Source organism: Triticum urartu, chromosome 1A, assembly GCF_056163025.1.
Source record: "Triticum urartu cultivar PI428250 chromosome 1A, HENAU_Tu73, whole genome shotgun sequence".
NCBI classification, from domain to species: Eukaryota; Viridiplantae; Streptophyta; class Magnoliopsida; order Poales; family Poaceae; genus Triticum; species Triticum urartu.
In genome coordinates this window covers 506,482,675-506,497,411 of record NC_141873.1, presented here as the reverse complement: position 1 = coordinate 506,497,411, position 14,737 = coordinate 506,482,675, and the positions used below count along the sequence as shown (strand labels likewise).

The following is a 14,737-nucleotide window of genomic DNA, read 5'->3' as shown; positions in this document are numbered from 1 at the left end:
GTTCGGAGTCCCGGATGAGATCCCGGACGTCACGAGGAGTTCCGGAATGGTCCGGAGGTAAAGAATTATATATAGGAAGTGCTGTTTCGGCCATCGGGACAAGTTTCGGGGTCACCGGTATTGTATCGGGACCACCGGAAGGGTCCCGGGGGGTCCACCGGGTGGGGCCACCTATCCCGGGGGCCACATGGGCTATAGGGGTGTGCGCCTTGGCCTGCATGGGCCAAGGGCACCAGCCCCAAGAGGCCCATGCGCCTAGGGTTAAGGAAGGGAAGAGTCCCAAAAGGGGAAGGCACCTCCGAGATGCCTTGGGGAGGAGGGACTCCTCCCTTGGCCGCCGCCCCCTAGGAGATTGGATCTCCTAGGGCCGGCGCCCCCCCTAGGCTCCCTATATATAGTGGGGGAAGGAGGGCCTCTCAAACCACGTCTTTGGTGCCTCCTTCTCCCTCTCCAACACCTCCTCCTCCTCCATAGAGTTTGGCGAAGCCCTGCCGGAGTACTGCAGCTCCACCACCACCACGCCGTCGTGCTGCTGCTGGAGCCATCTTCCTCAACCTCTCCTTCCCCTTGCTGGATCAAGAAGGAGGAGACGTTACGCTGACCGTACGTGTGTTGAACGCGGAGGTGCCGTCCGTTCGGCGCTAGGATCTCCGGTGATTCGGATCACGTCGAGTACGACTCCCTCATCCCCGTTCTTTGAACGCTTCCGCTCGCGATCTACAAGGCACGTAGATGCATCCAATCACTCGTTGCTAGATGAACTCATAGATGGATCTTGGTGAAACCGTAGGAAAATTTTTTGTTTTCTGTAACGTTCCCTAACACTTAGTAGTAACTGAAAATATGATGGGGATGGAAGCTAGCGCTAGAAAGAAAATTGGTTATGTTGTCTGATCAACTAATGATCACAAGCTCCAAGGAAGCTAAAGAGAAAATGGCTGCAGGATGGATGGTGTTGTGAGATCATTGATACTAGTGTGTCTGACATATATAGGCGATGGATGTGTTAAGAAGGATTATCGGGTGTAAGCGCGTTGACCAGGTGACAGTAGGTCGTCAAAAATACATGAAAATGACGTCATACACGTTAGCTCCTGAAACTGATATTATTATATATGCTTGGCTCCATAGCTTTAATAGAAAACTAACAATGGGGAAGATGAGATAGGTAGCCGTCGGTAGACCGGGCCTGGGGAGAAAACGATTAGTAACGAAATTGTCAGCAGACCATGTCTAAACAATTAGTTAGGAAATCATCAGTAGCTATCACTAGACCTTGTCCTTGATTGATCCGGATGCCCACACGAGCATACTAAACAAAAATTAATCTAACATATTCTCTAGTTAAACATTCCAAACGTGTTGGGGCGCACATATACTACATCGGTACGGCAAATAATTATATAATTAATTAAGTTTCTTCTAAAAATAATAATTAAGATGTATGTCACTGTCAAAATTCACACAAATTCACTATTTATAATATGTTGTGTTGACCAAATTCAGAAGTTGCATAGTCTTCATAGTAAGGGCGCCTCACAGTTGTCATATAGCTAAAATCATATTTGGCTAAGAGGATTTATAGTTGGTCCAAGTTTTTGGTAGTGAAAGGTAATTCCACTAGTAATTAGTTGCCATATATGTACTATACATTTGAGATAAACCACAACACTTATTATGGATTGGAGAGAGAATTTTTTATCACAACCATTTCTCCTGGAGATGCTCTTGTTTCTTTTTCTAGTAGAGTTCTCCTGTTCAAGGGGTAATCTCTGCGGTCCTGAGTGGGGAACTATACCTTGGGCACATTGGCTTCAACCAGGTACTTACGTCCAAACACTACCACAAAGTACATCTTAAATATAGAGGAAAACTCTCATAAGAAAACAATTTGAAGCAAGCTGTCCGCCCTGGAGAGGTTATAACATTTGTGAGGCAAATGAAAATTCAAAGCTAAATGGAAAAAAATATTTATACTAAATATTATCATTTTTATTACTCATCTCATCTCTTAGCCGTTTTCTCTAATACGATAACGTAAAAATAGATGCCCTTTATAACTGCTAAGACAAAATCATAAATCTGCCATCTTAAAAGAAAAACGACGAAGGAAAGCTACGCTCGCCAAAGAGAAAAGCTACAACGGGACACACAATGTTGCATCCGACCATGTTTTTTTTTGCTGGAATCAGTCATGAGGACACTGGAACCAGCCGTGGTGCATCCCGGGAACCCGACGGCAATAGATGCTGCATCCGGTCATTTTTTTGATAGAATTGACATGTGTGGATGCTGAAATGGGGCAGGAGAAAAGCTGCAAAACCTTAGTGACCGTGCAACCATGGTTCCCGCAAGCTACGATGGCGCCGACCGTGCAACCATGCTTCTAGCAGCTTGGCGAGGTGCTGGGACCCATCGGCAAAATTTTTGCAGTCATCAGAGTAGCTACGACGGTGGTGACCGCAAGCTGCACATTTTTGCTGGAACTGATGGGCCCTAGGCGAAGTCCTTTTCATGGAACCGGCTCGCGCATTTGCTGGAACCAGAGACTGTAGATGTTGGAATCAGCGACGGTGACCACCGGCTTGCTGGCGAGATGTTACAACCAGCGCATGCAAATGCTGGAGCAAGAGATTTTTTTCTCGAACTAGTGCGAGTGTCAATTGCGAGCATCAACGTGGTAGAAGCCATAGATACTGCATCTTGCCGGCATGACATGCTGCTAGGGACCGAGGCGACAGGAGGTGCGATGCTGCCTGAGAGGTGGGGGGGGGGGGACTTGCAAGCTGCGCGAGCGGAAGGGTGTTTGGGCGAGGCTGCGCAAGGTGTGGGGAGTAAGTAACTGAGCAGCCAAATCAGACGGCCTACGCAGCTTGCATCTGACAGCTAGTGCACGGTTGACCGAAATTTGGACCGGCCGACCAGCACCAAGCGCTGCCCTTTATTTATTGCATGATTATATACACTTGATTATAGTTTGGTTTTGTAAAAAGATAAGTTAAATCCAATTATAATGGAAGAAATTACATTTAACAAAAGAACTGATTTATAATACACAAATAAACATGCACGGCGTGTCAAGAAGAAAAAAGCACCACAATCGTCGGTCACTAAAAGAACAACATGAGACCAGTCGCGACAACAGCCAGACCAAGCCGCGCCACCGCAGACTGATCAATGCCAGCCGTCGTGGCTGAGCTTAATACAGTCTCAGACCGGCACCGGAGCCGCTTCCCCGTCCCTCGGCACCGTTGTACTGGCCGCACTGCCTTCGACTTCACGTTGACTTGAACCTTCATACCGGCACAATGCCCTGGGACGCCGCAGATGAAGTACCGCGTCCCAATGGCTGCAAGTGGGACGACATCGTTGCCGGTCAAGAACGTCGCGATGGGGCTGGAGCTGTTGCAGGCGTCGTACCCAGCCTTTCTCACCTCCACCACATTGTGCACAGTAGTGGAGTACTGAAACTGGAGCTCATCGCCGATGGTAAACCTAGTACTCGAAACCCACAGGGTGTAGTTGGTTTGCAGGTTCCATGATCCGGCAGGCACGCCCACCGTGTGACTAGCGCCGATCACCATCCTGAGCATGGCCACGGCCACGGTGATCAGGATAAGAACTTTAGCCCCCATGGATTAAATGTCGATCAACTAGCTAGCTAATTGAAAAGATCGGAGCTGGAAGTTAGCACTAGAGAGAAATTTGATAGGATCCAAGGAAGTTGCAGAGAGAAATGGCTACACGATGGAATGTGTTGTAAGATCGTTGATGCCACTATGTCAAAATATATAGGCGATGGATTGGTTCAAGCTACGATTATCAGGTGTAAGCGCGTTGACCAGGTGAGGTATGGTAGGTTGACCAGGTGAGGAATGGTAGGTGTAAGACGCATGAATATGAGTAATAGTGCTCCCAGATGAATTTAAGTACATGTTGGTGCATGCATGCTTGGTTCGCCGACTATACTATGATAATCTAGTAATGGCGACGATGGAATTCGTAGCCGAGAGTAGACTGGGTCCGGCGGCAAACCCTCAGGCCGCTATCGATTCGGTGCCCGATCGTGCTAAACATTAATTATTTGAACATAATCTTTGATTAAAGTTATAAACATATTAGTGCGCGCGTGCATATTCATACCACACGACAATTGCTTTATTAAGATGTATGTCACTGTAAAAATTGGAAAATAAAATGTAATAATCTTTTTTCAAGAGTATACAAATTACATACCATACCTTTTTTATACAGAAGGAAGGATAACAGATACAAGAAGGGCAGTAATACTTGTTGGTCGACTGAATTTGGTCAAATCGGTCACCATGCGCGCCATTGTAATAGGCCATCATGGACAGTTGATTTCACGAATTGTTCTCTCTCTCTCAACAAACTTTCGCCCCCTTTATAGATAAAGGCATAAACAACCAAACCGATATGGAATGACCAGATACAAGGCATTGAGGAGAGCCTCAAAAGTTGATCTAAAGAAAATCGGTAATACTAGCCAAGAATGCTAAAAACACACTAAGTGCACCTAAGCGCCTCAAGCTAGCAGCCGAGAAGAAGCACATGGAACCTAGCACTGTGCAAGAGGAAGACCCACCCTCACCGACGACGCCCCAGGAGGGTAACGACACAAAGCGTCGCCACTGCCGCATCAGCCAAAGCTAATAAAGGTTTCACCCCGAGAGTTGGACGGCAAGGAGAGGTCCAAGCCGACACCCCAAGAGAAATACAACACCCATAGGCTTTGTCGCCGCCGGCGCCGGAGCGCAAAGCTTTTGCTCGACCATAGCTCCCACCACATCGACGAAACTCTAACGGGGACCCCACCACGATTGAATGGGAGCACCAGATCCAGCTTAGGGCAAAGCTTCCGTCGAAGTCGTCTGCTACGCCAGGATCACCCATCACCGTGCACCTCGCAACCCATAGCGTCAAGGTACACCGTCAACACCCGCCACCACGTCTCTCGACGGAGAGCTAAGCCACGTAGCACGTGTCGGGGTTAAATCCGACGGATCTCGGGTAAGGGGTCCCGAGTTGATGATTTTAGCTTGATGGTAACAGGATGAACAAGGGCTTGGCGAGTTGAACTCTTGTAAGTTCTGTTTCTTAGCAAGCAGATTTTGGGACACAAGATGAAAACGAAATATGGCAGTGCTTTCAAAGCTTGGCGAGCTGAAGTCTTGTAATTTCTGCTTCTTTTTTTTGGCTCAGTTTGTTAGGGTTCGTTTTCTTCATTTATCTTCTTTTTATGCCCATCTCTAACCATTGTGTACATACACTTCCCAATAATATAAAATGTTGCAGTGGCTGTTTAGCCCACTGTTTCGCCTTAAAAATCATGTTACTTATCTAGACGAAATTAGTTCTGCCTGAATTTCTGTTGTATATAATGGATGGATGCAATGTCATTTTACTCAACACATCTTTGATAAATTTATTTCATGGTTACACGCTTGGTTATTATTTGAGTTTTTGCAAGAAGATATGTTGAAGCCAATTATAATAAATGCAGTTACATTTAACAAAAAATTAATTTAATACACAAAGGGACCATACTACGACCGAACAAGGAAAAAAGGACCACAATCATCGTTCACTCTAAAATAACAACGTAAGACCAGCCGCAACAACTATTAGACCGAACCGGGCCACTGTAGATTGTTCAACGCTAGCCGCCGCAGCTGAGCTTAATACTTTCTCAGACTGGCACCGACGCCGGTTCCCTATCCGTCGGCACAGTTGTACTATCCGCACTTCTTTCGACTTGACGTTGACCTCGACCTTCATGCCGGCGTCGCAGTGCCCAGAGACACCGCAGATGAAATACCGGGTCCCAACATTGGCAAGCGGAACAACATCATTACCGATCGGGAAAGTCGCTATGGGGCTGGAGCCGTTGCAAGAGTCATATCCCGTCTTGCTCACCTCCACCACGTTGTGAACGGCGGCAGAGTACTGGAACTTGAGCTCATCGCCGGTGGTTAACCTGATTCTCGAAACCCACTGGGAGTAGTTGGTCTGAAGGTCCCATGACCCGTCCGGCGCACCCACGGTGCGGCTGGCACCGAGCGCCGTCCCAAGCATGGTCAAGGCCACGGTGATCAGAATAAGAGCTTTGGTTCCCATGGATTAAATATGGATCTACTAGCTAGCTGACTTAGTAGTAACTGAAAATATGATGGGAAAGGGAAGCTAGCACTAGAAAGAAAATTGGTTATGTTGCCTGATCAACTAATGATCACAATCTCCAAGGAAGCTAAAGAGAGAAATGGCTGCAGGATGAATGGTGTTGTGAGATCATTGATACTAGTGTGTCGACATATATAGGCGATGGATGATTTAAAGGATCATCGGGTGTAAGCGTGTTGACCAGGTGACATAGAGTAGGTCTTCTAAAATACATGAAAATGACACCGTACACGTTAGTTCCTGAAACTGGTATTATTATATATGCTTGGATCCATAGCTTTAATAGAAAACTAACGATGAAGAAGATGAGATCGGTAGCCGTCGGTAGACCGGGTCTTGGGAGAAAACTATTAGTAACCAAATTGTCAGTAGACCATGTCCAAACAATTAGTTAGGAAATCATCAGTAGCCATCAGTAGACCTTGTCCTCGATCGATCCGGATGCACGCACGAGGGTACTAAACATAAATTAATCCAACATATTATCCAGTTAAACATTCCGAACGAGTTGATGCGCACATGTACTACATCGATACGTGAAATAATTATATAATTAGTTAAGGTTGTTCTAAAATTATAATTAAGATGTATGCCACCATGAAAATTCATGGAAATTCACTATTGATAAATATGTTGTGTTGACAAAATTCAAAAGTTGCATAATGTGCAGGGTAAGGGCGCCTCGCCGTTGTCATATAGCTAAAATCATATTTGGCAAAGAGGATTTATTGTTGGTCCTAGTTTTTGGTAGTGAAAGGTAATTCCATTAATAATTCGGCCATATATGTACTATACATTTGAGCTAAACCACAAGACTTATTATGGACCGGAGGGAGAATTTTTTATCACCACCATTTCTCCTCGAGATGCTCTTGTTTCTTTTTTTTTTAGTATGAATTCCCCTGTTCCACTTCAAGCAATAAAACCACAATATTTTGCAGTGCGCCCAAATATCAAGGGGTAATCACTCCGGTCTTGAGTGGGGAACTATACGTTGGGCACATTGGCTTCAACCTGGTACTTACGTCCAAACACTACCACTAAGTACACCTTCAATATAGAGAAAAACTCTCATAAGAGAACAATTTGAAGCAGGCTCACAAGGTCTGCCCTGGAGAGGTTATAACATTTGCGAGGTAAATGACAATTCAAAGCTAAATAGGAAACATATTTATACTAAATATTATCCTTTTTGTAACTCATCTATGAGCCCTTTTCTCTAATACGATAACGTAAAAGTAAATGCCCCTTATAGCTGCGAAGATAAAATCATAAATTTGCCATCTTAAAAGAAAAACAATGGAGGAAAGCTACGCTCGCCAAAGAGAAAAGCTACAAGGGGACACCGCGATGCTGCATCCGGCCATGGTTTTTAATGGAACCAGTCGGTGAGTACACTGGAACCAGCCGTGGTGCTTCCTGGGAACCCGACGGCAATAGATGCTGCATTCGGTCATCTTTTTTGCTAGAATTGACATGTGTGAATGCTGAAATGGGGCAGGAGAAAAGCTGCAAAACCTCAGTGACCGTGCAACCATGGTTTCCGCAAGCTATGATGGCGCCGACCGTGCAACCATGCTTCTAGCAGCTTGGCGAGGTGCTGGGACCCATCGGCAATTTTTTTGCAAGCAGTCATCAGAGTAGCTACAATGGTGGTGACCGCAAGCTGCGCATTTTTGCTGGAACTGATGGGCCCTAGGCGAAGTCCTTTTCATGGAACCGGCTCACGCATTTGCTGGAACCAGAGACTATAGATGTTGGAATCAGCGACGGTGAGCACCGGCTTGCCAGCGAGATGTTACAACCAGCGCATGCAAATGCTAGAGCAAGAGATTTTTTGCTCTAACTAGTGCGAGTGTCAATTGCGAGCATCAACATGGTAGAAGCCATTGATACTGCATCTTGCCGACGTGGCATGGTGCTAGGGACCGAGGTGACAGGAGGTGCGATGCTGCCCAAGAGGTGGGGGGGGGGGCACTTGCAAGCTGCACGAGCGGAAAGGTGTTTGGGCGAGGCTGCGCAAGGTGTGGGGAGTAAGTAGCTGAGCAGCCAAATCAGACAGCCTACGCAGCTTGCATCTGACGGCTAGTGCGCGGTCAACCGAAATTTGGGCCGGCCGACCAGCACCAAGCACTGCCCTTTATTTATTGCATGATTATATACACTTGATTATAGTTTGGTTTTGCAAGAAGATAAGTTAAATCCAATTATAATGCAAGAAATTACATTTAGCAAAAGAACTGATTTATAATACACAAATAAACATGCACGGCGCATCAAGAAGAAAAAAGCACCACAATCGTCGGTCACTAAAAGAACAACACGAGACCAGTCGCGACAACAGCCAGACCAAGCCGCGCCAGCATAGACTGATCAATGCCACCCGTCGTGGCCGAGCTTAATACAGTCTCAGACCGGCACCGGAGCCGCTTCCCCGTCCCTCGGCACCGTTGTACTGTCCGCACTGCCTTCGACCTCACGTTGACTTGAACCTTCATACCGGCACCACAATGCCCTGGGACCCCGCAAATGAAGTACCGCGTCCCAATGGCTGTAAGTGGGACGACATCGTTGCCGGTCAAGAACGTCGCAATGGGGCTGGAGCTGTTGCAGGCGTTGTACCCAGCCTTTCTCACCTCCACAACATTGTGCACGGTGGTGGAGTACTGAAACTGGATCTCATCGCCGATGGTAAACCTAGTACTCGAAGCCCACAGGGTGTAGTTGGTCTGCAGGTTCCATGATCCGGCCGGCGCGCCCACCGTGTGACTAGCGCTGATCACCATCCTGAGCATGGCCACGACCATGGTGATCAGGATAAGAACTTTAGCCCCCATGGATTAAATGTCGATCAACTAGCTAGCTAACTGAAAAGATCGGAGCTAGAAGTAGGCACTAGAGAGAAATTTGATAGGATCCAAGGAAGTTGCAGAGAGAAATGGCTACACGATGGAATGTGTTGTAAGATCGTTGATGCCACTATGTCAAAATATATAGGCGATGGATTGGTTCAAGCTACGATCATCACGTGTAAGCGCGTTGACCAGGTGAGGTATGGTAGGTATAAGACGCATGAATATGAGTAATAGTGCTCCCAGATGAATTTAAGTACATGTTGGTGCATGCATGCTTGGTTGGCCGACTATACTATGATAATCTAATAATGGCGACGATGGAATTCGTAGCCGAGAGTAGACTGGGTCCGGCGGCAAACCCTCAGGCTGCTATCGATCCGGTGCCCGATCGTGCTAAACATTAATTATTTGAACATAATCTTTGATTAAAGTTATGAACATATTAGTGCGCGCGTGCATATTCATACCACACGACAAATGCTTTATTAAGATGTATGTCACTGTAAAAATTGGAAAATAAAATGTAATCATCTTTTCTCAAAAGTACACAAATTACGTACCATACCTTTTTTATATAGAAGGCAGGATAACAGATACAAGAAGGGCAGTAATACTTGTTGGTCGACTGAATTTGGTCAAATCGGTCACCATGCGCGCCATTATAGTACGCCATCATGGACAGTTGATTTCACGAATTGTTCTCTCTCTCGAAACAAACTTTCGCCCCCTTTATAAATAAAGGCATAAACAACCAAACCGATATGGAATGACCCGATACAAGGCATTGAGGAGAACCTCAAAGGTTGATCTAAAGAAAATCAGTAATACTAGCCAAGAATGCTAAAAACACACTAAGTGCACCTAAACGCCTCAAGCTAGCAGCCGAGAAGAAGCACATGAAACCAACCACCGTGCAAGAGGAAGACCCACCCTCACCGGCGACGCCCCGGGAGGGTGACGACACAAAGCGTCGCCACCGACGCATCAGCCGAAGCTAATAAAGGTTTCACCCCGAGAGTTGGACAGCAAGGAGAGGTCCAAGCCGACACCCCAAGAGGAATACAACACCCATAGGCTTTGTCGCCGCCGGCGCCGGAGCGCAAAGCTTTTGCTCGACCATAGCTCCCACCACATCGACGAAACTCTAACGGGGACCCCACCACGACGGAATGAGAGCACCAGATCCAGATTAGGGCAAAGCTTCCGTCAAAGTCGTCTGCTACGCCAGGATCACCCATCACCGTGCACCTCGCAATCCATAGCGTCAAGGTACACCGTCAACACCCGCCACCAATAATATAAAATGTTGCAGTGGCTGTTTAGCCCACTGTTTCGCCTTAAAAATCATGTTACTTATCTACACGAATTTAGTTCTGCCTGAATTTCTGTTGTATATAATGGATGGATGTAATGTCATTTTACTCAACACATCTTTGATAAATTTATTTCATGGTTACACGCTTGGTTATTATTTGAGTTTTTGCAAGAAGATACGTTGAAGCCAATTATAATGAATGCAGTTACATTTAATAAAAAAATAAATTTAATACACAAAGGAACCATGCTACGTCCGAACAAGGAAAAAAGACCAGAATCATCGTTCACTCTAAAATAACAACGTAAGACCAGCCGCAACAACTGTTAGACCGAACCGGGCCACTGTAGATTGTTCAACGCTAGCCGCCGCAGCTGAGCTTAATACTTTCTCAGACTGGCACCGACGCCGGTTCCCTATCCGTCGGCACCGTTATACTGTCCGCACTCCTTTCGACTTGACGTTGACCTCGACCTTCATGCCGGCGTCACAGTGCCCAGAGACGCCGCAGATGAAATACCGGGTCCCAACATTGGCAAGCGGAACAACATCATTACCGGTCGGGAAAGTCGCTATGGGGTTGGAGCCGTTGCAGGAGTCATATCCCGTCTTGCTCACCTCCACCATGCTGTGAACGGCGGTAGAGTACTGGAACTTGAGCTCACCGCCGGTAGTGAACCTGATTCTGGAAACCCATTGGGAGTAGTTGGTCTGAAGGTCCCATGACCCGTCCGGCGCACCCACGGTGCGGCTGGCACCGAGCGCCGTCCCAAGCATGGTCAAGGCCACGGTGATTAGAATAAGAGCTTTGGTTCCCATGGATTAAATATGGATCTACTAGCTAGTTGACTTAGTAGTAACTGAAAATATGATGGGGAATGGAAGCTAGCGCTAGAAAGAAAATTGGTTATGTTGCCTGATCAACTAATGATCACAATCTCCAAGGAAGCTAAAGAGAGAAATGGCTGCAGGATGAATGGTGTTGTGAGATCATTGATACTAGTGTGTCGACATATATAGGCGATGGATGATTTAAAGGATCATCGGGTGTAAGCGTGTTGACCAGGTGACATAGAGTAGGTCTTCTAAAATACATGAAAATGACACCGTACACGTTAGTTCCTGAAACTGGTATTATTATATATGCTTGGATCCATAGCTTTAATAGAAAACTAACGATGAAGAAGATGAGATCGGTAGCCGTCGGTAGACCGGGTCTTGGGAGAAAACTATTAGTAACCAAATTGTCAGTAGACCATGTCCAAACAATTAGTTAGGAAATCATCAGTAGCCATCAGTAGACCTTGTCCTCGATCGATCCGGATGAAATTAATCCAACATATTCTCTAGTTAAACATTCCGAACAAGTTGATGCGCACATGTACTACATCGGTACGTGAACTAATTATATAATTAATTAAGGTTGTTCTAAAATTATAATTAGGATGTATGCCACCGTGAAAATTCATGGAAATTCACTATTGATAAATATGTTGTGTTGACAAAATTCAAAAGTTGCATAGTCTGCAGGGTAAGGGCGCCTCGCCATTGTGATATAGCTAAAATCATATTTGGCAAAGAGGATTTATTGTTGATCCTAGTTTTTGGTAGTGAAAGGTAATTCCAGTAATAATTCGGCCATATATGTACTATACATTTGAGCTAAACCACAACACTTATTATGGATCGGAGAGAGAATTTTTTATCACCACCATTTCTCCTCGAGATGCTCTTGTTTCTTTTTTTAGTATGGATTCCCCTGTTCCACTTCAAGCAACAAAACCACAATATTTCGCAGTGCGCCCAAATATCAAGGGGTAATCTCTCCGGTCTTGAGTGGGGAACTATACCTTGGGCACATTGGCTTCAACCTGGTACTTACGTCCAAACACTACCACTAAGTACACCTTCAATATAGAGAAAAACTCTCGTAAGAGAACAATTTGAAGTAGGCTCACAAGGTCCGCTCTGGAGAGGTTATAACATTTGCGAGGTAAATGACAATTCAGAGCTAAATAGGAAAAGTATTTATACTAAATATTATCCTTTTTGTAACTCATATATGAGCCCTTTTCTCTAATACGATAACGTAAAAGTAAATGCCCTTTATAGCTGCAAAGATAAAATCATAAATCTGCCATCTTAAAAGGAAAAACAACGGAGGAAAGCTACGCTCGCCAAAGAGAAAAGCTACAAGGGGACACCGCGATGCTGCATCCGGCCATGGTTCTTAATGGAACCAGTCGGTGAGTACACTGGAACCAGCCGTGGTGCTTCCCGGGAACCCGGCGGCAATAGATGCTGCATCCGGTCATCTTTTTTGCTAGAATTGACATGTGTGGATGCTGAAATGGGGCAGGAGAAAAGCTGCAAAACCTCAGTGACCGTGCAACCATGGTTCCCGCAAGCTATGATGGCGCCGACCGTGCAACCATGCTTCTAGCAGCTTGGCGAGGTGCTGGGACCCATTGGCAAATTTTTTGCAAGCAGTCATCAGAGTAGCTACGACGGTGGTGACCGCAAGCTGCGCATTTTTGCTGGAACCGATGGGCCCTAGGCGAAGTCCTTTTCATGGAACCGGCTCGCGCATTTGCTGGAACCAGAGACTGTAGATGTTGGAATCAGCGACGGTGAGCACCGGCTTGCCGGCGAGATGTTACAACCAGCGCATGCAAATGCTGGAGCAAGAGATTTTTTGCTCTAACTAGTGCGAGTGTCAATTGCGAGCATCAATGTGGTAGAAGCCATTGATACTGCATCTTGCCGGCGTGGCATGGTGCTAGGGACCGAGGCGACAGGAGGTGCGATGCTGCCCGAGAGGTGGGGGGGGGGGCACTTGCAAGCTGCACGAGTGGAAGGGTGTTTGGGCGAGGCTGCGCAAGGTGTGGGGAGTAAGTAGCTGAGCAGCCAAATTAGACAGCCTATGCAGCTTGCATCTAACGGCTAGTGCGCGGTCGACCGAAATTTGGGTCGGCCGACCAGCACCAAGCACTGCCACTACAAGAAATATGTCAACTAGTGACCTTCTGTCAGTGACCCTGGAAGAATTGGTCATAGATCTATGACCATTTCAGACCAATTGATCAAAAGCTGTTCGGAGGGCTCCAAACCCTAAACTATAACGACCATTTTGGTCAGAAAGGTCGTAATTTCCTTACAGGAAATGGTCATAAAGCAGATAGCACTGGTCTGCTACCTTATTTCTAGCTGATCATGACCAATATAGATGGTCATAACCTTGTAAATTGTGGTGGGTTGCTATGACTAGGCGCCACCTCATCAGTTTTGCCTATGTGTCATGTCCATGTGGCAGTTTTTGCCCTATGTTGTGAAGCAACCTATATTTCTGTCATTCCCAAAATTTCCAAAAAAATCTCATAAATTCTTTGGGTCATATCTTCATCAAATATGTAAAAAACATTCCTTGTCTAGTTCAAAACTAATTCAACAATATTCATTTTCCTATTCTATTCACAACAACAGTCTGTGAAGGAAGTACCACTTTGGCATGTCCAAATAGTATCCATTTTCTACAGTGCTTTCCTATGCCCAAATAACCATCCTCCACCAAATGCCAGCTCAATCCATTCATTATTTTGAGCCGAGCTTCAACATTCTTATTTATGTCCAGTGTGGTAGTTTGCAAAGCAAGTACCACCTAGGCTCCTCCTTTTGAGCTGAAAATTTGTGAAGACGGTCTTCTTAGTAACTGATCATCCTCAGCCAAAACTCACACCCATTAGCCATGTACATTTCCCGTACCGCTAATCAAACACTTGGCTACTAATTCATGTTTGAGCATCGATCGGTCTCCTCGTGAGAATATTATGTTTTAATTTTCTTCCTAGAACCTACCTGGGGAGTGCCCAACCCACTAGACATTCCTAGGCTACCCAGAACACATGGTAACGCCACGGTCACGCGGTGACCACGCGGCGGGCATGCGAGTTTACGCGCTCTAGAGTTGGGGGCCTTGGCCACTGCCCAAACCTCGACGTATCGCCATAAAACCATGTATTTATGATTAAATAGGTACTTATGTAACTATAAATGATTTTTGGAAAAAATAAATAGTAAACTATGAGGCAGCTGCAGTTCAAATTTGACCCGCTTCCTACTGAATCGGTGGGAATTTGTCTTTTTCACCAGAGGTGGATCAAAACTTTTGACGCCCAACCATTTTGTCAATTGTGCATTAAATATGGCCTAGTATTTTATAAAAATGATTTGTTCCAAATTTGCAACAATTATTTGGGAGGTCCTTCACAAAAAAACCTCCTTTGGGGCACTCGAAAAATGGAAAATGGTTTTTTCGTCCCAAAAAAAAATGAAAACTTCCTTAGGCAATATTGTTTGCCATTCCAAG

General features: G+C 45.8%; 3 pseudogenes; all 3 read right to left on the bottom strand.

Annotated features, from left to right (window-relative positions):
- Positions 1–2,966: 2,966 nt before the first annotated feature.
- LOC125532052 (blue copper protein-like) lies at positions 2,967–6,298 on the bottom strand (annotated as a pseudogene).
- A 1,870-nt stretch (positions 6,299–8,168) lies between these two features.
- On the bottom strand, positions 8,169–9,144 carry LOC147992018 (mavicyanin pseudogene; annotated as a pseudogene).
- A 1,382-nt stretch (positions 9,145–10,526) lies between these two features.
- On the bottom strand, positions 10,527–11,350 carry LOC125532054 (uclacyanin 1-like; annotated as a pseudogene).
- Between the last annotated feature and the right edge of the window lie 3,387 nt (positions 11,351–14,737).